The sequence below is a fragment of the Equus przewalskii genome, chromosome 22, assembly GCF_037783145.1.
Source record: "Equus przewalskii isolate Varuska chromosome 22, EquPr2, whole genome shotgun sequence".
Classification (NCBI taxonomy): Eukaryota; Metazoa; Chordata; class Mammalia; order Perissodactyla; family Equidae; genus Equus; species Equus przewalskii.
Window position 1 is genome coordinate 22,723,067 of NC_091852.1, and position 25,598 is coordinate 22,748,664.

General features: G+C 40.4%; 2 long non-coding RNA genes across 2 annotated transcripts; one reads left to right on the forward strand and one right to left on the reverse strand.

Annotated features, from left to right (window-relative positions):
* Positions 1-7: 7 nt before the first annotated feature.
* On the reverse strand, positions 8-24,281 carry LOC139078523 (uncharacterized). Its single transcript, XR_011531518.1, has 4 exons — positions 23,901-24,281; positions 6,596-6,797; positions 5,820-5,982; positions 8-2,003 (listed from the first exon to the last, which is right to left on the reverse strand). It is a non-coding gene; the product is annotated as an uncharacterized lncRNA (long non-coding RNA).
* Positions 63-5,087, forward strand: LOC139078524 (uncharacterized). The gene is made up of 2 exons (XR_011531520.1): positions 63-265; positions 3,851-5,087. It is a non-coding gene; the product is annotated as an uncharacterized lncRNA (long non-coding RNA).
* Positions 24,282-25,598: the final 1,317 nt, after the last annotated feature.

Sequence of the window (25,598 nt, forward strand, 5' to 3'; positions counted from 1 at the left end):
TGACCTGTAGGCAAACATTTTTCTTTTATTAACAACCTGTACATCTTAAATAAAAGTTTACTTTTGAGATAACTGTTGTGAGCCTTTCTTTTTTCTAGAGAAATTTTTAAAAAGCTTTTGCTCAGATCTTTTTCTTTTTCTCAACCGAATCACTGAAGATGGCTCAGTCAACCTTTACTGGGAAAAGACTCCAGCCGCCCAGATCCAGACTCATCAAGCTGAAAGAATGAGAGATGCTCCCCTTCTCGCCATACTTAGAAGTACGGTCAGTGCCTCATCAACTAACGTGTCACCCTCTCAAACTCTCCCTTTCTACCCTTCCTGTGAAAGAAACAAAAATCAAAGCTGCTATTACCAAGGAATGTTAGGCCAGAGCCTGCTCCCCGTGGGTGATGGAGAACCTGGCTAAAGGGAGGACGCCCCAGGGTAGCGGGACAAGATGGGCCTTGACAAGCAAGTAGAATCATTTTGATACTTTCCCCTCATCAACTCTTAAGTGGCCTGTGTTGAAATTCATTTACAATAAGGCTAAATTTTTCTGAGGCTTAAAGATATTCCATCTGAAACTTCTTCCAAGCAATGGCCCCCAATTGTTCAAATTATCCTAGAGTGCTACACCTTGACGCTGGCTCAGGGAATCCAAAAAAGTAGTAGGAGGAAAATAAGCAAATTGAGGAAAAGAGAAACTGTAAAAAACAAAAACCTTTAAAAGCTTAACAGTGAGTCCTTAATGAATTTGAGGATTCACTTACTGGGTGAGATGTTGAGTGAATACCAGCTTTGCAGGGAAATGGATGTAAGCTTGGATGTCTCCTCCATCACTTAACTAGCTGTGGCCACAGGTAAGTTGCTTACCATCCAAGCTGCTCTCCTCCTCTGAAAATCCTAACATCTATCTGCAGAAGCTTCTCATAGGAGAGAGGCAACAAGTCTAAAGGGTGTTACTCAAATAACAGCTGGTATTTCCCTGTCTAGTGCCAAAAAAATCGTTCCATTTTTTAAAAAAAGTAAAGTTAAAATTCTTGTGTCCATTTGGAGATCTGATTTGGGTCTGCACTTTTATATTAAATCCAACTTGCAAGTGTTCCTTCTTAGGTCTCCCCTTGAAATGTTAGTATTGGGCAATCACTTTTTACTCCAAAAGAGTCCAGATTAAGCATTCTGTACCTATAAGCTTTGCAGAAAGCCCCGTGTGACACTCTTCTGATTGAAGAGCATGGGTAACTGGTGTAAGTTCACCAATTATACAGAGAGGTCTGTTCCATCAGTGGGGGGAGAGGACAGGCAAAGCTTTGTGCCACTCAAAGAAGGTGAGCTGAGCATGCTCTTGGGATTCATCATGCTCGGCAATGTGATGGGCGCACCATCTAGGAAATGTGGGAAAATGCTAACTTTGGGCTCTCGGTATTTAACTAATGCTGTAGTCTCCAATTTAGACATACTTCTTGCCTACTGGTTGATTGAGGGCAGAGAGCGTTTTTAAACCATAGTCATTTATATTTTCTTAAATTCATCCATTTACATGTGAAATTTGCTGAGGATTAGTTCTTTAAAGCTGAAAGCAAATTTGCCTTTTCGCCTGACCCCAAATGAATAGCCCTGTGATTTCCTGAGAAGGGCTTATAAATGCTGGAGGATGATGTCAGGTAACTAGATAGTGATCAGCATTCCTTCTCAGGCCTCAGGGGACTCACAGTGACAGTTTCCAAAAGATTCTAGGACAATTTTATAATTGGCATTAGATTGAACATTAGTTAGGGGAAGATGCAAAAAGTTCTTGAACTTTTCATGAAATTGAGGAAGGATATATACAGGCCGGCCCTTCAGGAGGGAACTCTCTCCACACACACACACCCCATATGCTTTGTCCTTACTTCATTCATTTGTTCAACACTTCCTCTGTGCCAGGGTTTGTTCTGGATTCTGGGAATCCTCCACGGTGCTCATTCTAGCTTGGAGTCAGGCATGGAACAGACATTTAACATGTGAGGTGGTGAGAAGAGCTACAAAGAAAAACAAAACAGAGGAAGGATAGACAATGAATAGAATGTACTATTTTAGCAACAGCAGGCAAGGGAGGTGCCACCCTCCAGAGAAGTGACCGGAGCAGAAAAACTGGAGGAAGTGTGGGAGTGAGCCCACTGAGGACACAGTAGAGATAGAAGTCCCGAGGCAGCAGCTGCTTGATTTATCAACAAAAAAAGCAAGGTGGCCACGTAGGTGGAGGCAGCCAAGGCAGAAAGGGAGGAGAGAAGGGAGAAACAAAGACTATGTGATGTAGACGTCAAGGGCTGTGCTTGGGATGTAGGATTTTCTTTTAAGTGGTGGGACAACTTGAGAGGGTTTAGGGACAGCAGAATGGCATCACATTTTAAAAGGATCACACTGGCTGCTTTGTTGAGAATAGACTATGGGAGGCAAGAGCGAAAACAGGGAGATAAGTTAGGAGACTCTGGCAGTAGGGCAGGTAGATGGCCATGGCTTGGGCTGGGCTGATGGGGATGGAAGAAAGCTCTCCTCCACATCCGGCCTGTCACATGACAAGCTGCGTGCACGGGTTGTATCCCTGGAGTGCAGAATGTGTCACGATGGATGGTCCCCTAATCCAGGGTCACCTAACTGGTTCCTACTTCAGCTGTGCCCTCTCTGCAGGGTATCAGGGCTTCCCCCTGAGAGGGCAGGGATGACAGGCACGACTCCAGCATTGACGGAAAAACTCAGTGAGGCTGCATGGAAGCTGGGAGGAAAGCCATGCTTCTCCCCTCCCCCACAACAAAGGAAGTCAGAATCTAGAAGAAAAGAAGAGCCTGGAGCACAATGCCAATGGATAAAAGTGCAAGCGCTTACCCACTCAAAGGGGGTCCTTTCCCACCTTCAAGGCAAAGCCTTCCCAGGTACACATCCTGGCAGAGTCCTTTGGGTTTGGACTTCTGTGCCAGTCTTGAGTAATGTGCTCTAGTGGCATGTTTTCTACCAGCGGCACAACTTTTTGGTTAATGTAATGGGTTTACAAAGGATCCAGATTTTCCATCTGTCCAACCACTTTATATTTTCCCTGTTACCTACCTAGTCCCTAAAGGCATTAGAGAATCATCAAAACTACATTCCCTGAGAAATTTTAGGATCCTGGTATTTATGAGTTAAAAGAGACTCGAAGGTCACTGAGTCTGGTACTCATCTGATAGAGGAGATAACAGGCCCAATTGGGCAAGGAGAAAATGTCACTCAGCAAGGAGACCCCATTCATCAGGCGATGCCTTAAGTCACCTATGGAGTAACAATTACTCTCATAACAAGCCTAGAAATTCAACACCAGCTTGTGAGCCTTGAGTCTAAAAAAACAGAAAAGGACGCTATTTAAGAAACAAGGGCCTCCTAGGACCCAAAATTTGAGGAAAGGACTGTTTTTAATGTGTTCAGAAGTGAGGTGAGTCTCTGAAGTGTATGCATGTATGTCACAGAATAGAAGCCAAATAGTAAAAGACAACTTTGAAATGGAAAACAGGCTCTTCCCAGATGTTAGCCCCAGTACCTGTTTCCATTCAGAAAAGAAAACCAACCTCCTCTAGCCCAGGATTCTGTAACTCCAGAGGGCAGGAGGCCGAGTACAGACTACGTGCCGTCTCCTCGCTCTGCCTCCCCTGCAGCAGGCACCGTGTTCCCAGCACTCTGTGAACTGTCTCCATCATGAGACAGATAAGATTTCAACGGGCCTAGTTAATAGTGCCAATTCGCCAAGAGAGGCACACCAGTGTAGGGAATCTCAAGTTCTCTCAGAAATCTAGTGAAAGTGGGGTGGAAAAAGATTATTTAAAGCCAAAACTAACTGTAGCTTCTTTTTCCTTGGCAGGAGGCCTGAGAATGTCCTGGGGAAGGACATTTCTACACTGCTACGAGAGAAGGAAAATCTTGGGATGTGCCAAAGGAGGTCCTGAGCCGAGTTTGGGGAGAGGGCCACAGATTGCACAAATGCTCTGCACTCTGTGAGGAGAGGGCTCAGGCCGAGGGCGGGGAAGGGCTGTGAGCAGCAAGCTGAAGAAGATGGTGGGGCAACGGGGGGCACAGTGGATGTGTGGGGCTCAGGCTGACAGACAACAGGAACATCCAATACGCCATTGTGGACCGCTTACATTTGCAGCACTGTAAACCCTTTCGCCTCTCCAGTCCTTCAGGGAAGTGTGTGGCACACGTGAACACCTTGTGTGAGTGGCTTTGGATGAAACTCATACAAAGGAGCCCAGTCCCAGATCTGAGTAGACATGGCAGAAGAACAGGGAACGGACTCACAGAACAATCCGCTAGCTGAACTGAACTAACTCAGCAGCTACAAGAGCTCAGAGTCAGAGAGCTTGAGCACCCCAGCGACTCTGAGAACTCTTCAGTGAGACAACAGACTTTCTACAGGATGTAGAAGTTCAAGCCCGTATTATCTGGAGCTTAAGGGGCAGAGTGACTCCAGATGATGCCACAAATTATTATATTTACTAGGTGGAATCAGGTGGCTTTTAGATGATAGGTACCCAGCATTTTGCTAACTAATCAATGTACAGAATTTATTATAGTAATGGCTGGTAGGGGCTCAGAGTATTTCAAACTTTGGAATCATCTTTCCAAAGTGCAAATATGACTATGTCACTCCCAAATCTTAGGTGACTTCCCGTTGCCTATGGAACAAAAATCAAGGTCCTTAGGCTGTGGCTCAAGACCACCGTGACTGGACCATTGCAGTGCCCCAGCCCAAACTCCGCACTCTGGTAATGCTCACCTCTTTGTAACCCGCGCCCCCCCAACACACACACACACACACACACACACACACACACACACACACTGCTGCTTCCCATACAAAGCCATGCCTTTGCTGGTGCTTTTCTCATCTTTCCCCGCTTGGCTCTTACTCTTCTTCCAAGACTTCGTTCAGATATCACCTTCTCCCGGAAGGCTACCCTGTTGCCCCAATTCGGATCATGTATCTCGTCTAGCCAGCATCTAATTCTCTAATAACATGTACATCATTATATCGAGATTATTTATATTTTTATGTGTGTATCTTCCTGACTTAATGAAATACAAGCTACTTTAAAGTACATATTGAGTCTTGGTAATCTTTGTCCCCTCCCCTACACCATGTATAGCACAAAGTTGGGGACTTTTTAAGTGCTCAAACACTGTTTATTAAACTAAATTGATCCCATGAATGCAAGCAATATTGTGTAAACACGCATACCAGAGCTTACACCTCCAGATGAGCATCTCTCATCAAAGAAATTCCCTTGAAAGGTTATTTGCCAATTCCAATGACAGCTTATGCCTCCACACAAGTTGGAGGTCCTTCTGTGGATTTACTTTCATGGAGCACAAAGCTGTCTTTTGTATACATACCATTAAAGCAAATCTTATATTCTCGAGGGTCAACTTATTATTTTGAAACAGCAAAAATCATTGAGTATTCCATAAGGGAACATAGTAATTGTCGTGCTGGTTAATACCATTTTGAGACCCTCCATGGCCATCCTAATGAGGAACTCTTACAGGACATACTTGGAGCCAACGATACCATCTTTGAAAGAAATATAACCAGCCATGGGAATTAAGTTGAATAGGGTAACACTCATCTAGGTTACTATATACTGCTGAGACTATTTAGAAAGTTATCCTATAACTTAATAATCACACCTGTTACTTCGTTTTTATGTTTAGAATTGATTTGCCAACTAAGTACCTTATATGGCATGGCTACAAAAAAGCTTGATCCCACAAGCCTTCTTCTAGGACAAGAGTCAAGAGATTTGAGTTCTCATCTTAGTTGTCCCACTTACTTGCTATATAATCCTGGTAAATTCTCTTCTGTCTCCAAGCCTCCATTTCTTCATCTATGAAATGAGTCAATGATAAAATTTGACTTGGGGTGTTGGAAGTCAACATTCATGAATCTGAGATTTATTAAGCATCTACTACATGCACAGCAAGGTTCTGAGTAGTCTGAAACAAACACAGATAACTGAGATGAAGTCCCGCTTATTTATACATACAGTTAAGTAACAAGGCAAAGCTGTGCTCAATAGTTACCAAGTCAACATGGCAGGCAGACAATAAGCTCTCTGAGAGCTCAGGAGATGGGGAAATCTTTGGGGGCCTCCCTGGTAGGAGCTAGGAGGAATTGTTTCATGTCCATCAGAGTAAGGGTTCTTCAAGAAACAGACCCCTCTTTAAAAGTCTGATGAAACCAAAGGATCCTCCCAGAGAAAACAAAACATATATAATCACAAAACTTTACATAATATTAAGTTTAAGGATCCCAATATCTCCTAGTGCCTATCTGTCGATTCTAAAATTGTCCATACCCCAGGCTAGGAGTCTCTGATTTGTATATTTAAATAAATTCGCATTTTCTATGACTGTCTTCTTTTCCCTAAGATTTCACATGTAAGTTTTCTGAGATACCATCAAAACAGTATATTAATGGACAGAATTAATATCTTATTTAATAGCATAACATAACAGTTCTTTCTCTACAGAACTGTAACATTTGGGAGTTGATTTACAAAATATTCAACTCCAGGGGTGTAATATTGGCTTGCCCTGTGTTACATACCAGGTGTGTGTACTTTGAGTTCTGCACACTAGGAATCGCTTAATCATCATATTCGTATCTTCACTCTAGAGAGCAAGTGTGCCTTAATGGTAAAAGCGTGAGAGCCAGGGTTAAGAGATTTGAGCCCCAATCTTTGTTTTGCCATTTACTTGCTTTATAATCCTGGTAAATTCTCTTCCATCTCAAGCCTCCATCTCTTCGTCTGTAAAATAAGCCAATGATAAAACCTGACTCAGTCGTTTCACATAGTTGTTACAAGGACCAGATGGGATCACAGATGTGTACTATCCAAATGTGAGCTTTTTTTTTTCCCTAGAGTTGTTTCAAAAAAAAGACACTTGCCTTGTGTGCATTTTGCAGGTTCACTTCCCAGAAAGAAATTTTACTGAAGCTTGACATCTCGGACTTTTGGTTTACAATAAAAATCACTGTGCAGGATGTTCTGTGTTTAAAATAACACCACCCGTATTGACAATGCCAAGTCATTCACACTGATGCCAAGTGAAAGCCATTCCCTAATCCGCTGAATTTTCCATTGATGTCAACTGCGCCTCCCTCTCAGCAGTACTTTATTATATTAGAAAGGTGTGTTTGCTTTGCTAGCGTACAGGCATTGTTTGAGTTGCAGCGCAGAAGAAAATGCTGAAAGATGTTCTCATAAAAGTTATATTTTGTAAAATGTTTTCACTCATGAGCTGAAAAGAGCTTGTAAAACATGGTTGTTCAGTCTTAACACAAATTCATGTTGCTATTGATACAGTTTGTGACTAAGCTTCTGGGTTGGCACTGGCCTATCCTATGCCATCCCAAGAGCTGATGCAATGAAGTGAAACTCATTGAGAGTGGCTGCTGCAATCAGATGATCAAATTGCAATATTGTTCTTAAAAAACAATAAACGGTGTAGAAGGAAATATGTAGAATATCGTGCCCAGAACAGGAGACTGTGCTTGTTCAAACTGACAAGTCTCCGGTGTGGTGGAGAGACAAGCAACTTTACAGAGTTGTGTTACAAACAAGTCCTTAATGTTTGTGTTCCTTTTATGACTCTTTAAACGTGTAAAGAAACAAAAACCCGAAATAATCACTTTCCTTTAAAAAAAAATTCCAGTCACTTAAAAATCCTGCAATCTTATACTGATCTTGGCACTTCATAAAGCAAGCATCAAACCAGACTGGAATTATTGAGCTGAACTTGAAACCCTGGACACCAAGAGTAATTTTTCAGTGACAATAGTTGCAGCCCCCTCAAAGCCTTCCATAAAGGAAGAGAATCTTCCAATCTATTTGGAGTTTTCATCAAATACGGTCACTTTGGTTTCTGGGTGGGGAATTCCCTCAAGCCTCTGAAAGACTGAGCAAAGCTTTATGTGCAGGAATTTTGGAAATCAGGGTATAATGTATTTCCTAGTGCTTACTTCTAGGCCCTCACTGCCAACCTATCTCCTGCCCACAATTGTCAGATTCATTTTCAAAACACACTTTGCAGACATCATCTTTTTACCATGGGAACCACTAAAGGTTTCAGAGCAGAGGCCAAGCCCTTAAGCCTGGCATTCAAAGCCCTCCAAATGGCTTTTCTAGTGAATTCCACCAAACATTTAAGAAAGAAATAATACCATTTCTCCCCAATAGCTTCCAGAAAATTGAAGAGGAAGGAATCTTTTCCAACTCATTCCAAGAGACTCTGATACCCAAACCAGACAAAAACATCACAAGAAAAGAAAACAGGTCAATATCCCTCATGAACACAGATGCAAAAATTCTTAACAAAATATTAGCAAACTAAACCCAACAATATAGGAAAAGGATAATACATCATGACCACATGAGGTTTATCCTAAGGATGGAGGGCTGGTTTAACATCGGAAAATAAATCAATGTAACTTATGATATCAATAGATTAAAAAAGCAAAGTGATACGATAGTCTCAATAGATGCAGAAATAGCATTTGACAAAATAAAACATCTACTCCTGATAAAAACTCTCAGCCAACTAGGAATAGAAGAGAACTTCTTCAGTCTCACAAAGAGCGTTTTCAAAATGCTTCTAACATCACACTTAACAATCAAAGATTGAATGCTTTGCCCCTAAATTAGAAACTAGACAAGACGTTTTCTCTCACCACTCTGTTCACCATTGTGTTGGGGATTCTAGCCAGCGCAATAAGGCAAGAAAAAAATGCATCCATATTGGAAAGGAAGAATTAAACTTTCTTTCTTTTTTTTTTAAAGATTGGCACCTGAGCTAACTTCTGTTGCCAATCCCTTTTTTTTTCTTCTTCTTCCTCTCCCCAAAGTCCCCCAGTACATAGTTGTATATTGTAGTCGTAAGTGCCTCTGGCTGTGTGCCATGTGGGACACCACCTTAGCATGGCCTGCCTAGTGGTGCCATGTCCACACCTGGGATCCGAACAGCAAAACCCCAGGCCTCTGAAGTGGAGTGTGCAAACTTAACCACTCAGCCATGGGGCAGTCCCCATAAACTTTCTTTATTCACAGATGACAGGATCATCTGTGTAGAAAATCCTATGAAATGTACCCAAAAATACTACTAAAATTAGTGTGCTTAGCAGGTTGCAGAATAAAAACGCAACATACAAACGTTGTCTTCCTACACACTAGCAACAATTGGAAATCAAAATAAATTAACGATACTTTTTACATCATCAAAAATGTGAAATACTTAGGGATAAATTTGACAAAATATATGAAGACCTAAACAGAAGAATATGGTCTATCTCGACAATGTCACATGCACTTAAAATAATACGCATCCTGTTGTTAAGTGGAGTGTTCCATAAATGTCAGTTAGATAAAATTCATTGATAGTGTTATTCAAATTTTCTACATCTTTGCAGATTTTATGTCTACTTGTTTTATCAGTGATTGACAGGGAGGTACTGAAATCTCTAACTCAATTGTGAATTTGTCTATTGCTTCTTGCAGTTCTATCAGTTTTTGTCTATGTATTTGATGCTCTGCTTTTAGCTAGAATAATCCTGTTCTGCATGTGACGATGATTTGTGGGCATGCATACAGAATCACACACACACCCTTATTGATCATCGTCACTTATGAATGCAGATGAAAAGAATCCCAAATCAAGTGCTAGCAAATCAAATTCAATGATATTGTGAAGAGCATAGACCATCATGACCAAGTCATACTTCTGAAGCTATGTTAGAATGATTTAATATTAAGTAATCTAATATAGCATATCAATGGATCAAATAAGACAAGCCTTATAATTTTAAAAAAGTCCAAAAGGCATTGTGTAAAATTTGTTATGCATTTTTTAATAAAAATTCTTTGAAAACCAGGATTACAAGGACACTTCTTTAAAATGATAAAAATATATAGCAATCTTAAATGGCCAGATTGTAGACCAAATCATGGATAGGAAAAACAAGTCAACAAATGCTGCTCATGTGCACACAGTTTTACTCAGTATTTTAGTCCTTTACTCTTAAGTATGAGCAAACTGCCAAGGACCACCCAGAATTTTAGAAAAATCTTCCACAATGAAAAGTGGATTAAATTAAACAAAGAGGGGGGAAAAAGAACTTTAGCAGAGTGTCAATGGAGAAAACAGAAGAAATTACCCAAAAATATTGCTATAATTCATAGCTTTAACACAAAAGATATTGCACATATAAAATAACAACAGAATGCTATAAATAGGAACATTCATAGAATAAGGAAAAGTTCCTGGAAGTTAAATCCTATAACCTAAATATTGATAGGTATGTACTTATTGCCATTTTGCTAATTGTTTATGGCTGTTTTTGTAGTTTCTCTGCTCTCTTCTTTTGTGGTTTGATGACTTTTTTTAGTGGTATGCTTAGATTCCTGGATATCGAAAACCACAAGACGTTAATGAAAGAAATTGAAGAAGACACCAATAAATGGAAAGATATAACCAAAATAAAAAGGCCCATGGGAGGACTCAGAAGGAAAGTTGAAAAAAATTTCCAAAAAGTAGAACAAAAGACAAAGAAGAAGAAAATAAGAGACAAAATATACGACAACTAAAGGATCAGTCAAGGAGATCCAACTCTCAAAGAGAGAGTTCCAGAAAGAGAATTCAGAGAAAATGAAGTAAAGAATATCATTTTAAAAAGTAATATGAGGGGCCAGCCCAGGGGTGCAGTAGTTAAGTTCACTCGTTCCACTTTGGCAGCCTGGGGTTCACCAGTTTGGATCCTGGGTGCGGACCTACACACTGCTTGTCAAGCCGTGCTGTGGCAAGCGTCCCACATATAAAGTAGAGGAAGATGGGCACAGATGTTAGCTCAGGGCCATTCTTCCTCAGCAAAAAGAGGAGAATTGGTGACAGAGGTTAGCTGAGGGCTAAGCTTCCTCAAAAAAAAAAAAAAAAGGTAAAATGAGGGACTGGCCTCATGGCATAGGGATTAAGCTCATGCACTCCACTTTGGCAGCCCAGGGTTCATCAGTTCAGATCCCAGGTGTGGACCTACATACCACTTATCAAGTCATGCTGTGGCAGGCGTCTCACATATAAAATAGAGGAAGATGGGCACGGATGTTAGCTCAGGGCCAATCTTCCTCAAAAAAAAAAAAAAAAAGCAACATGAGTATTTACTCACAGAGAAAGACATGAGTTTCCAAGTTGAAAGGGCTCATGGATGGTCCAGCACAGTAAACACATAGACGTACTTGCGTGCATTCACACACACACATAAACCATGACATATCACCACAACACTTCATTAAACTGAGGGCAAAGTAAAGACCATAAATACTTCCAGAAAAGAAATAGGTCGCAAATAAAAGATCGAACATCAGAATGGCATTGGACTTCTCAACAACAATGCCAGACATTAGAAGGAAATGTAATAATGGCTTTAATATTCTGAAGAAAGATTAGTTTAACCTAGAATTCTATATTCAAGCTATTTATCAAATGTGAGGGTGAAGTAGACACATTTTCAGACATGCAAGATCTTAAAAAGATTTACCAAACAAAAAGTTAAGTGATTCTTATTTCCAAGGAAATAAAAAGTAGCTGTGCAAGAAAAATAATGAAAATACTACAAAGCGTAAAAGAAAAATAATGAAAATACTGTAGGTGGAAATAAGATTTACATCGTTCTAAGAATATAAACACCAACTGTTAATATAATCCAAAATTGTGTAATGGAAGGATGTAGAGAGGAAGAACATGGAGGTAGGGAGTTGGAAAGATGTTTGAGTAAAGTTTCATCTTTTATTGAAAGAAGTTGATTGATAATATCTAACTCAAGAAAAAACAAGTTACAGCAATAAAGCTTAATCATTTAGAAAGTGGAGTGAAAGATTAGCAATAAGAGCAGTAACAGTTAATAGTATCTACGTGGCTGGGATCAGGGATGAGGGAAGAGAATACTGTTTTTCATTATAACCACTGTAGAACTTCTTGACTTTGAAAACTATGCTTACATAATTTTTAATAAGAATAACTATAAACGAGAGAGTGAAGCAAGGGCTCCAATGGCCTCAGCCCAGAGTTGAGGAAGTTCCTTTATGGTTTGATATAAGGAAGACAAGATGATGTTCCAAGAAAGTTTGGACACTGAATTCCACGATGCACCGAGGAATGTGTAGGTTGACTCGGCAATGCCAGAGGCGCAACGAAAAGATCGTGAGCTCTAGCTGAAATAGCTGCAGAGAAAGTGTTCACATCACACCTGGATGGGAACTGCTTTCTCTGTGGGAACTCTTGCCTGAGCCCAGCCAGGGAGAACGCCACCAGGAAGGGTGGTGAGGACAGAGGGCAGGAGAGAGAATGGGAGGGATACGAACTGACCATTTATTGCCTGCCCACCATGTGTCGGGTGCTATGCTAAAGCATTTTACATACATGGTAACGTTTATTCTCACATCACAATAATTCAGTATTTCCATTATCTCCATTTTACCAATGAGAGAGCTGGAAATCTGAGCGGTTAACTAGTTGGAGCAAAGCCACACTGTTAGTGAATGGTGGGGCTTGGATTTGAGCTAATTCCGTCTGATGCTACACTCCTCTGGACCACAGCAGAGGAAGAGTCAGAGAAAAAGATGGCGTTTCCTTTGCTTCTGAACATATCAAAATGTCAGCTTTGTTGTTGTTTGCTTATTTTTTTAATTGTGGCAAAACATACATAACATAAAATTTACCATTTTAAGCAAATCTAAGTGTACAATTTAGTGCCATTAACTACATTCACAATGTTGTACAACTATCACCACTATCAATTTCCAGAAATTTTCATCCACACTCATTAAACAATGTCCCCATTTGCCCCGCTTCTCGCCTCTGGTAAACTCTGTTTTGCTTTCTGTCTCTATGAATTTGTCTACTCTTCTTCATATAAGTGGAATCATAGAATATGCTCTTTTGTTTATAGCTTATTTCACTTAGCATAATGTTTTCAAGGTTCATCCATGTTACGTCATGTATCAGAAATTTATTCCCTTTTTTTTAGGTATGCTTTTTGGTAAGGAAGATTGGCCCTGAGCTAACAATGTTGCCAATCTTCCTCTTTTTTTTCTCCCTAGAGCCCCAGTACATAACTGTATATCCTAGTTGTAAGTCCTTCTAGTTCCTCTGTGTGGGATGCCACCACAGCATGGCTTGATGAGTGGTGCGTAGGTCCACACCCAGGATCCAAACTCACGAACCCCAGGCTGCCGAAGCTGAGCTAGTGAACCCAATCACTATGCCACTGAGCCGGTCCCAGAAATTTATTCCTTTTAAAAGGCTGAATAATTTTCCATTGTATGTATATGGGACATTTTATTTATCCAATCACGTGTTGATGGACATTTGAGTTGCTGCATCTTTTGGCTATTGTAAAAATGCTACTATGAATATTGGCGTACAAGTATCTGTTCAACTCCCTGTTTCCAGTTCTTCAGAGTATATACTATTTGTTCATTTTAAAGCTTTTTCTTCTCTTTTGACTCTGTTCTCTAAAAGTTCCACATTTTCTCAAACGTCTCCTCAACCCATGCTTCCATCTCCACTCCATGCTTCAAACCTCTTCTGCCCACAAGGGAAGAACAGAGGAATGTCTACTTTTCCAATAGTTTCTTGCACTCTCCAGACCTGATTAATAAGTGACTCACACATCTGCATCTTTATTCATTCATTCTTTTATCATTCAACAAAAATTTTGAGCACTTATTCTGTGCCTGACACTGTTCTAAGTGCTTGGGATACTTCAGTTAGCAAAACAAAGATCTCCAACATCATTAAACTTCCTTTCTATCTGTTGGTTTTTCTGACCCAAGTTTATCAGAACATTCCCAAATCAAAGGAATGGTTTTTAAGAGAAGATAAGAAGTGTTAGTCATTCAAGAATATAATTCTTAAATATGAGTGAATTGGTGGAAGGCATGGCCCTTTTGAGACTATTCAGACCCCTTCAGAAAGAGAAGAGTGATGATTGGACACCCCTCCCCCTTCTCCACCCTAAGGAATTGATGAACGGAGAAAAGCAGGAGGAGAAAGGAGGAAGAGGATGGAGCAAGGGTCTTCATTCTATTCATTAGCCTATCTCCCTCTGATAAGTCCATTTCTGGGAGCAAGCTGTAAGTGTGTTTGTACCTTTCCTCCTGACATTTGAAAGTTTAGATCCCCCAGTGGTTTTGCCAGATCACTCAGTAGATGTCCGGCGGGATTTTCTGCCGGACTCAAAGTCCAGTGAGGATTCTAAAGGAAGTTTTCAGTCTCTCATAAATCAGAAAAGATGACTTTCGCAACTTTGCTTCATAAAAGGCACAGCCTCATACATCTTTTTTTTAGATTTTTAAAAAAAAACCTGGTGCCACTATACATAGTACACTGCTGAATTTGCAAACCATTTTAGAAAGAGCCGTGTCTTTCTTGGCTCTGAAGTGAGTTGAAAAGCATCAGTGCCATTGCAAACTGGAGCATTAGGTTTTCCCCAAAAGGCATGGATTTAGGGTTCAGCAACTGGCATCAACCCCAAAGCACGTCCTGGGTGACTGCAGGCACAGCTAGTCTGTGATAGAATTCAGGGCACCAGCTAGAATTCAGAGTACTTTAGTATTCCCAGATGGAAATCATGATAACATATCAGCACTGAAAATGATCTTGAAGAAGTGTGCTTCTTTAGTTTGGGCAAGAGGGGCCAAAGGAATAAAGAACTGGTTATGTTCAGTGGCACATACCAACATCAATCCCTCTGCCATAGCAAGCCAGGACTGCCCAAGTCAGAGCATTGTGTTCTAATACTCAAATGACTTGACTGGAAATTAACCCCAGCAAAGGAAATGGAAACAGGTCTACCAATATGACACTGCTTGAAAACGCGTATTGGGTTTGCCTTCTAGCCAGAAAGCAGCTGGAATGGGGTTTCCTTGGTTCCTTTTGTCTTTTTCCTTCCATCACCTAACTTGTCCCTAAATGCAAATTCTTTCTAACCTGATTTTTCTGGGACAATGATGCTTTTTAGGATACCAAGATAGCACAATGTTCTTAGGCTGGTGAGTTTCAACAAATGACTATTTAAATTAATTTTAATGCCTGTTTATTCTCAAGAGAGTGTTTACAATGTAAATGCTCAAATGGCACCCTCCTTTGGAGGGCCTTAGGATGTAAGAAGTGAAAACACAGGCTAAGATACCAAAGGTAGAAGAAAGCTCCCTCAATGAGGCATGAAAGTGGTGTACTGCAAAGGAGATCTCAGTTACAATGGAAGGGCCCAATGACAACTTGCTCTTTGCGCCCACTCTGTGCATTTAACAAGGATGACTAGTTCATACACACCCTCTGCAGCCAAAGGTTATTTATTAGGTTATATATAATATTATTATGTAATTATAATTATGTATTATCTATTAATATATATCACGTACAATATATAACCTAATAAATAACCAGGGATTTTGAGCCTCCCAGCCCTGGTTATGAAGAGGGTCCTGAATCCTCTTCCCTCTTTGCAATCTTTACTCCTGTCTTCCTAGTCTGTACCTGTGTTTTACCTGTTGGTTGACCCGTGGGCATCATCCTCCATTCCTAGCTCTTGCCCACTTCTGGAAGGGCTTCACACCTTCTACTGGTCTTTTTGGGCACCTAATGTCAGAGTTCCTCTGCTTTAGAAGCCGTAGGCTAACTACTTTGTCCCAGCCTGCCATTGACCTTTCAGCTAATGCCCTCGGAGGGTCCACCTGTGCCTCCTCACCCAAAAGGGAGACTTAGGCTATACTTTCCACATTCTCTAATCCAGACTATTCCATCATGGGTGACCCCTGCGAGCACTGAGGTTAAGATCACTGTGTTAAGGTCCCATACCAAAGGAGGTAGTGAGCTAAGAAGGAGATTATCCTAACCTTAGATTTAGATAAATGGAGTTCCACCCTACATCTACCTACCACTTACAGGCTCTGTGACCTGGGTAAGTTCAAAATTCACATGCTAGCACACAAGGCCCTCTACTGTGGGACTCCTGACAAATTCTCTGGTTTCATCTCCATCACCACCTCCACCGCTCCTTCGACCCAGCCATACAGCTCCAGTGGTAACTCCTCAGATTCTGGAAACCTTAATGTCTTTACTACATGTTTTTCCTTCAACCTAAACTACCCTTCCTTTCCCTTCTCCTTTTACGTAATTTCTGCTTGTCTTTGAAACACATCTCAGGGGTCACCATTATTAGAAAGCCTTCTCTGTGCCATACCATCATCGCCACCACTATCTCCAGCCTCCTCTGTGCTTCTTTGCTGGAGTCATTGATTCCAGAGGGCGGTACACATCTGCCTTCCCCAGCTCCTTGGGCACTTGCCATATTTGGTTTTGAATTTCCTGTCCTAACACATGCCGAACACAGTAGGACTCAATAAATGTTTGTAGAATGAGCAAGCGCTAAGCTGCTTCCCATGCTGCCTCCCATTTAATCCCTACAAAGTCTGTATTAATATCCCATTGGGCAGATGAAAAACTGAGGTTTCTCTTTTATTGGCTAATTATCTCGTTTAAGTGACACAATCCCTGAGTGACAGAGATGCTTTGTGAACTCAAGTCTGCTTCATTCTACATCCTAATCTCCTTTCATTATGTCAGGCTTCTTCTACTACATGGAACCAACCTCAGTGATAGATTTCAAGCATGCCAGTAACCCTTATGTGGACTTAGCCTCCTCTGAAGGCTTCTAGACCTTAAAAGAACAGAATATGCCATTTATCACGCCTCCAACTGATGGCTTTACAATTGCTATAGGCCTTACATCTGCGGAAGGCTGAAAGACCACTTTTGTACTCTTGAAAGGTAAAATTTCCAGCCTCTCAAACCTAAAAGAAAGAGAGGGAGGGCAAATGGGTGGAGAAGAAGACATGGAGAGGGAGAAGAGAAAGCAAAATAAAAGATATAATAGTGGTTATAAGGTCAAGAAATTTATGACATCTCATGACTGAGAACGTCATGATCACATAACTTAATGGAAAGGCTCCTTTGCTGCAACTGGTAGAACTTGTCAATCAAGGTTTCAAAGATCCTTTCTTCCAGCACAATCACCTAGTTGCTCTGTTTTTCTGTAACAACCTCATTTGTGTGGCTTTGGGACTGTATGCTTAGAGCTCTATGGTGCTTCTATAAGCAAAGATACCTCGGAATAAGAGTATAAGAGCGGGGTTTTGGACATCCATCACCAGAATCCTGGGGAAAAGCAGTGTAACCAAAAATTCAGCTTTCAGGGTCTTTGAGACACGTGCTTACCACAATTGACTGCTATTACTGTGGTCCAATGTGCATGTGTGTGTGTTGTGTGTGTGTGCGCGTGCCTGTGCTTGGGCTCAAAAGAGGGAGAGATGCTGTGTCGAGGAAGGGATGAGATGTACGTATTATCCAGCAATTAACAAATATTGACAGATCTAATAATAGTTTATCCTCAGCTAATCCTATAATTTGCTCCCATAATACTATAGCTAATCAAGCAGAGGCCTGAACGTCTAGCAAGCTTGCCTCAGCACCCGACTTCCTGCTGTGGCTGGGACACCGAGTAAATACTGAGTTGATGTTTCTCTATTTTAAAGATACTGACACAGCTGTGGGTGCTTTGCTTGCATTTTACTGACTCATTTATTAACGCCAGCATCTTGTTCTAGCCATGAATTTCACATAAAATATGGAACAGTTTGCTATAACCTTGAAAAAAAAAAATCATAGTCAAAAAAATCTATGTGACCAACCACAAATGTTAACCCATTTTCAAGGGAGAATATTCCACTACTTCTATCCCCACGAGTCATTTTTAAAACTGCTCAGTTCTGTAACATCTCTACATGATAAAATTTGCAATGCATATGCTTTTTTTTAAATCAAAACTAGATTCTCCCCTATTTTAACACTTTTTGCTTCGAACAATTTTCCAGAGTATGAGAAAGGACAAGAAAAGTGCATTTTTATTTTCTACCCATTAAGCTCCAAGCAATGAAAACTCTAATTTTCACCAAAGTCACCTGCATAAAAACTATAAAAGTGATATATTATTAAGGTGATTTTGGCTGCAAATAACAAAACAACTGACTGTGTAAACCACAGAGAATTTATCAATCCACTTAACACAAAATCCAGAAGTAGGGCTGCTCCAGAGTGGTTTCCTCAGGCCTTCAAGACCATGATCATGGACTGAAATTCTTTGCATATTTCTGTTCTGTCACTCTGGGCTTCTCTGCTAGTCCTCAGCTTGCTCTCTCATGATTGTAAGATGGCCGCAATAGTGCCGGGAGTGAAGTAGACATGACAACAATGGGGAGACTGCTTTATTCAAAGAGTCCCTTCTTATCAATGAAGAAACTTTCCTACAGCCCTGCAGTAGTTTCCCCCTGACCAATCTTTGGCTAGAATTACATCACATGACCATGCTTAAATCAATCACAGGCAAAAGAAATGGAATCACTATGATTGGCCAGTGGCACCTTTTAGCACTGGGTCTGAAGACCACATCTCCTGAAACTTACGGCAGTGTGGAGAAGGGCAGACATTTAAACAAGAGCAGAGTTCTATTACAAAGGAGGAAGGAGGAATGACTGTTGGGTTAGACAACAAGAATGTCCAACAAATGCAAAAGCAAAAGTTTCTGCAATATGGCCATTTGATATATTCATTTTTCCTTCATTTAACAAACCTTCCCGGGTGCCCACTATATGCCATGCACTATTCTAAGTAGTAGGAGGACACCACAGTAAGAAAAACTAGACACAGTCCCTGACTTCACGGACCCACTGATCTACTGGGCATTTCTTGATTGTCCACGTTTTGCATAGTCCCCAAGTTAGAAGGGAACATAAAAACCAAATATCCCAACTCTCTCATATTAGAGGAGAGGACGCAGAAGCTGGGAGTAACTAAGTCATCTGCTGGGCCAAGGATACACAAGATTTCGGATTATCTACTATCTGCATGTTTTGAGGCATCAATTATCCTGGGGGCAAAAGCTTTCTATACGTGTAAATATAACTTGTCATTGCTCATTAAAAATATGGTTTATTATAAAACAAATCACTTTAGGGGGAACTATTTGCCCTATGAAGTGATTCATTTAGATGACGTCTACTTGCCATTAAAATAAAATTTAATTTATGCAACTAATTCACAATCTCTTTGTAAATCATGAAAATTCAAATTTCTTCCTCTCATGTCCCTTCCCAAACCCCATCACTCTCTCCTCTCCAGCTCTGTGCAGTGGCAATCAGCCCCTGTGGGTGGTAAGGGAGCCCCTAATTCGCACCTCTAAGGGGTCATTTAGAGCCTCAGAGTGCTCTGGGAGATGAGTCCACTGTGTACTCCTTCCCCCTCTAATCTGCACACTGGTGGTTAAGATATACCTGTAGCTGCAAATTGAGGTCACATCCTCTGGGATCCATATTAACAAGTGTCTCCTGAAAAGATTCAGAACCACCCAAGGCTTTGGTGTGGTCTGCACATGACCTGCAATGAACTGTAATGAAAGTAGCCAAATCTTTGCTCAGAAACTTTACTTATATTTATGCTGAATTGCTACTTATGATTACTCCTTTGTGCATTTATTCTACAGACAGAATCACAGAAGTATACCAATGGACAAGAATATCCACTACAGCATTACTTGTAGAAGTCAAAGATCAGAGACAATCCTAATGCTTCTCAATACATCACAGCACATGCCTGAACATCACATGACCAATAAAGTGGAAGTAACTCCATGAAATGATATAGAATGACGACCAGGAAATCTTAACAGAAAAAGCTCAGTGCAGAACATTACATATAGCATGGAGCCTGTTTGTAAATAAATACACAAAGAAATAGAAGGACTATATAATTGAATATACATGGAATGCGTCTAGAACAGGGGTCTTCAAACTATGGCCCAAGGGCCAAATCCAGTTCACCATTTGTTTTTGTATGCTATGAATGGCTTTTACATTTTTCAATGGTGGAAAAAAAATCAATAGAAGGATAAAATAATTTCATGAAAATGACACGAAATTCAAATTTCAGTGTCTATGAATAAAGCTTTATTGGAACATAGACACATCGTTTGCATTATCTGGGGCTGCTTTTGGACTACAATGGTAGAGTTGAATAGTAGTGATAGAAACTATTAGCCCACAAACAGTAAACTATTTACTATTTGGCCCTTTACAGAAAGGGTTTGTCAACCCCTGCTCTAGAAGAACAACGATAGATTCTTCTTGGGAAGGTGTTAGAATATAAAGACTAGGGCAGGAGGAACTTGTTTTACTTTTTATATTTTTGTACATTTTTGAATTTTACATAATGGGCAAGCACTACTTAATTTAAGAAAATAATTTCTAATTAATAAACAAATAATTTTCTTAAATTAGTTAATTCAACAAATTTTTGAAATTGTCTGCTCTGTATAAGAAATACCATGTCCTTGATGAGGGCATTCTGTCATTGGCACAACTCCCCAAAATGGTCCTCGGGAGTTTCAGGGAGACCAGGGGGCTGGATGTGTACGTGTCCTGTACTATTCTACGACTAGGTTTAAGACAATCATCTCTGTCCTGAGGAAGACAAAGAGGGGAATGTTGAATGTCTTTATTCCTTCTCATGGAGAAATATAAATATACAGCTGTTTTTATGTTTCATGCAATATCACAGTCTTCACGACCATTTTCTCTGTAGCTGCATTGAAAACACAAGTTAGAATCTTCCCTGTGATGGGCTGGATCAGGCTATGCAGGCACAGAGGGTAAGTCCCTGAATCCTCTGATGGAGGAGGGAAGGCATTTGAGAACCTGGAAATGAACAATCCGGGCAGCTTTGACCCCTAAGTGAGCCTGGAGGTTAAGAAGAAACTCCAGGAAGGTCCCCAACTTTCAGAGAGTGTTGACAAAAGAAATGGTGACGCTTGTTGTATGTCGTAGGCTGTATTTCAAGTGAGGTTTTTTGTTTGTTTGGTTGGGTTTTTTTAAAGAATATTCTAAAAGAATGGCTTGAATTTGAATGAGAATTGCTAGGGATGGGGCTCTTCAAATAATCCTAAATTACATCTAGGGTTAAGAACCCTTACTGGGAAAGAGCATCTCAAAAATTAAAGTTAGCATAATTCAAAAGAAAATATAATGAGAAAACAAAAGAAATACAATTCATGAGCATAACCAAGTATCTTAAAATAACCTTAATGAGAAAAGTATGTGACCTTATACACAGAAAATAATGAAACTTAAAATAAGGAAGTTTGAGTGAATATAGAGCCCTATCTTTCATGACTGAATATTTGAAAGATACCAATTCATTCCCCCAGACAAGAACTCACAGAATATTTTAAACTTGATTAAGTAATCCTAAAATTATAGGAAAGAATAACTGAGCTGAAATATCAAAAACAATTGTGGAAAACATGGCAGCAGGAGACTTTGAAAAGAGAATGCAGTAATGCAGCCTGCCTTGTCTAAACACACAACTCCATACCCAGCTTTATCTCACTTCTCCTGAGCCTGCATCAGTTCAGGCAGTGGATAGACGAACTGCCTCTGGTGGGCTTGGTGGTGCTTTAACGCTCTGGGACAGGTGGGAGCCTGGGGAATGGTGTAGGGAGGGGGGCAGCAAAAGATAATCCTGGGCAAGGATCTGAAGTAGTCAGCTTTTGGGGAGAGCCTGATCCACAGGGATCCCTGGACCCCTTTTAAGGAAAGTTGACGTTGGCCAACCTGAGTGTTTCTAGACATTGCCAGTCTCCAAAAGGTTACAAGGAGCTGAAGAGAAGCTGAATGGGTAGACTGAGGGCTCCCCACCCCTGAGGCTGGGACAGCCTTTGGAGAGCCTTTTTTCCCCCTCATCCAGCGCCTTGATAAGGAGCTGATGGCTTCCCACTGCAGCTCTGCCAGCTTTCAGGGTCAGACCACCACACCTTCCATCGCTCTTACAATTCCATCCCACCCTCCATCCCAGGGAAGGTATCCCAGCAGCCGAACCCCTAAAAGCAGCAAAGGAAAAGAACCAGACCCCAAGGGAGCTCAGCAGTCAGAGAGAGGAATAACAAACAAGGGTTAGAGCAGGTCCCTGAGGAAATAAAGCTGACTGGAGCAGACGGAGGGCCACCTTTAAGAAAAATTAAAACAGTAATGATAACAAGAGCACTTAAAGAGATTCAGGTTCAGCACATGAAAAAAGATTTCCTAGAACACATGCTTTCATTTTTTAGAAAATAAGAAGATAATCACTGTGGATACTCAAGTTCAGTGGCCTGGAAGATCAAAAGGATGAAATAAGCAAAACCACAGGCAAAAATACAAACATCTAGTAATCATGAGGGAAAAGTTGGAGGCTGAGACAACAGACCCAGGAAGCGAACATGTGGCTAGAAGGAGCCTAGAAGAAAAAAGGCAAGAGATGGAGAAGAAACAACATTTTCTTAAAACTTCTATAAAAAAAAAAAAATTGAGTTTCAGATAGAGAGAGCCTAATGAATCTCAAGCAAAATTATTGAAAGAAGAGCCGCATTTATCCAAATTTTGGCAAAATTCCCAAACTTCAAGGGTAAAGAGAAAAAGCTTAGAAGCTTCCAGGTAGAAAAAACAGTTCTCTTAAAAGAAAAGAAAACCTACACACTTGAAAAATCTTCATCCTAAGTGCTATTTAAAACAAAAAGAAAAGAAAAAATCACTCATTTCCATCTGTAGAAGTTTAACTAAGAAAATGAATAATTTATGTGAAATTTTATGCAGCTATTAAAAACAATCACTAAAGTGGGTGAAGGTGGTCAAAAGGTACAAACTTCCGGTTATAAAGTAAATAACTCCTGGGGATGTAACGTACAGTATGGTGACCAGTTACTAATGCTGTATTGTATATCCGAAAGTTGCTAAGAGTAGATCTTAAAAGTTCTCATCACGATTGGATAAAGAAGACGTGGTATATATATGCAATGGAATACTACTCAGCCAGAAAAAAGGCAAATTCATCCCATTTGCAATAACATGGAAGGACCTAGAGGGAATGATGCTAAGCAAAATAAGCTGGTCTGAGAAAGACGAACACCAGATGATTTCACTCATATGCAGAATATAAACAAGCACATGGACAAAGAAAACAGTTCAGTGGTTACCAGGGGAAGGGGGGTGGGAGGTGGGCACAGGGGGTGAAGGGGAGCACCTATGTGGTGACAGTCAAGAAATAATGTACAACTGAAATCTCACATTGATGTAAACTATTATGAATTCAATTAAAAAAAAAGAAAGAGCAAATTTAACACCTCCATTTGAATTCTAACACCACATGCAAAAGGTGAAGATACAAAAAAAAGAAGTTCTCGTCACCAGAAATTTTGTAACAAGAAAATTTGTAACTATACGTGATGATGGATGTTAATTAGACTTATTGTGGTGATCATTTTGCATCATATACAAATAGTGAATCATTATGCTGTACACTTGAAACTAACAATGTTATATGCCATTTATATCTCAATTTAAAAAATAGAAAAAGCTAAAAAATTCTATAGTTACATGGAAAAGCACAGATGTAAAGTAAAACTGTACATCGTAAAGTAAAATAGAGGATTATGAAATTCTGTGTGCGGTATGATCAAAACTTTTTAAAAATGCACATAAAAAATAGAATAAAAGAGATGACGGTAGTTGGGTTAGAGTAATTGATAGGATTATGGGTTTTTTTTTCTTCTCTTTCATAAACTTTCTATAACGTAATATTATATCAATAATTTTTTTAGTTAAATGATAGTTCATATAAAGTTTTTTAAAAAGGAATTATATTTTTAATAAATAACATGAAAAAAATCATGGCTATAATCTGTAGATGCTGAAGTAAACTTCCCATACAGCACATACCTTGCAGCCAGACCAGATGATTCTGGGCTCCAGTGTCAATATGGCAATGTTAATTTTTAAGATCGATATTGCCTGGGTCATGAGTTTGCCCTAAAACTTTTAGGGGGTTAAAATTATTTTCTTGCTATAGGGAATTAAAGAGGCCTCAATTCTCTTCTTTGCCTGTGAATTTGAGCAGATTCAAACCAAAGTTTTAGGGAAAAATCTCATCCCTCTTCGAAGGCATTCCCTCCTCCCTCTCAGGCAATGCGGTGTCCATCCTCATTAGGCTCCTCCGTCTATACAGTGTGAGAAAGACTAAAGCAGCCCCTGACAGCTGGGAGCTGCCTGGCAGGAACAAATGGAGCTTGTTGTTGCTAGAAGGCAAAGTCAGACAAAGTCATTCTATTACTGTGATAAAGTGAGACAAAAATAAATCCACTCCATAATCACATCTGAGCACAGACAAAAACAAGGTGTGAACACCACCAAAATTACTAAATATCCCTCTCTCAGCTTGTAAGCCAGGCTGTGGCTTCTCACCGACCACAGCTTAAGCCATGCTTCAGTCCTCTTACATTCTACATAAAAATGAAGATGCCCAGTCACAGAATTGCCCTGAACTCTTGACAGCATCTAATTGAAAACAAACTCCTCCTTCCTTGAACTCTCCCAAAGTCACCTAACACAAGCTCAAATCCTGTAGGATAAACCTTCTAGTATCATCTTACCAAAACTGCCCACAGTGCCCGTTGCTGTCTGGTCTCCTTCAATGCAACAAACCAAAAAATTCAACTCAGTTCAACTGCAGGTGTGTTCCAACTGGTCTTTGGCTTCAGGCTACTGACAAATGGAATAGCATCGCCAGTCCTAGTTTTGGTCAACTGCAGGGTAAGCAATCAAAATTTAGTTGGCAACCCAGAAGAGCTTCTTCAAGTAGGTTCTTGCCATTATATAAAACTGGAATTCATTGCTCATTGCTGTGCAGTGTTTATCAAAGCTCAGTTGAGAGAAACAAAACGATGGACGGCCTGAAGCATGTGCAATCCCTCTCTTTTCCCAAGACCTCTGAAATCCATCCCTAAATTCAAGGAGACAAGCGAAGAACTCTGTATCTGAATCCCATCGTTTGACATTCATAGAACTGCTTTTGCAGAATTCCACTTTGGTGTAATGCTGTGAAGGCCTTTGTAAAACCTCATCAAGTGACCACTGTCAAGATGTCGAAGATGGCATTCACCACATGAAGCAGTTTAAGAACTCTCAGGAGAAATGCATTTCTCTTGATAACAGCAGGAACCATTTCGCTTTCCCTGAGCAATCGGTTTGTTTCCATTTTATATACAGTGTGAATTGTGTAACTGTAAAGTTTCCATTTTTCAAGTGGGTTTCTTGAAAAGGGAGCCAAATCTGTAGCAAGACTAGTCTGCTTTCTGATGTTTGTCTCATTCCTGGCTCCGTGCTATACCTCTGCTGTTGTTTTCCTCTTTCCCTTATGCCAAATGTATGTTATCTTGCTGCATGTTATGTACCGTTGTAAGCTGCCTGAAATACTTTTCAAAAAACAATTGGGCAGGCTGTAAAGAAAGAGATAAAAATCAAGCCTGAAATGATGTGGCACAAATTATAAAGTAGGGCAGGCATTTAGAAGAAGGTGAGTCTCCTGGAGGGGCAGTCAGCAACTGGGCCTTGAAGGCTAGACAGGAGGGGACCCGGGAG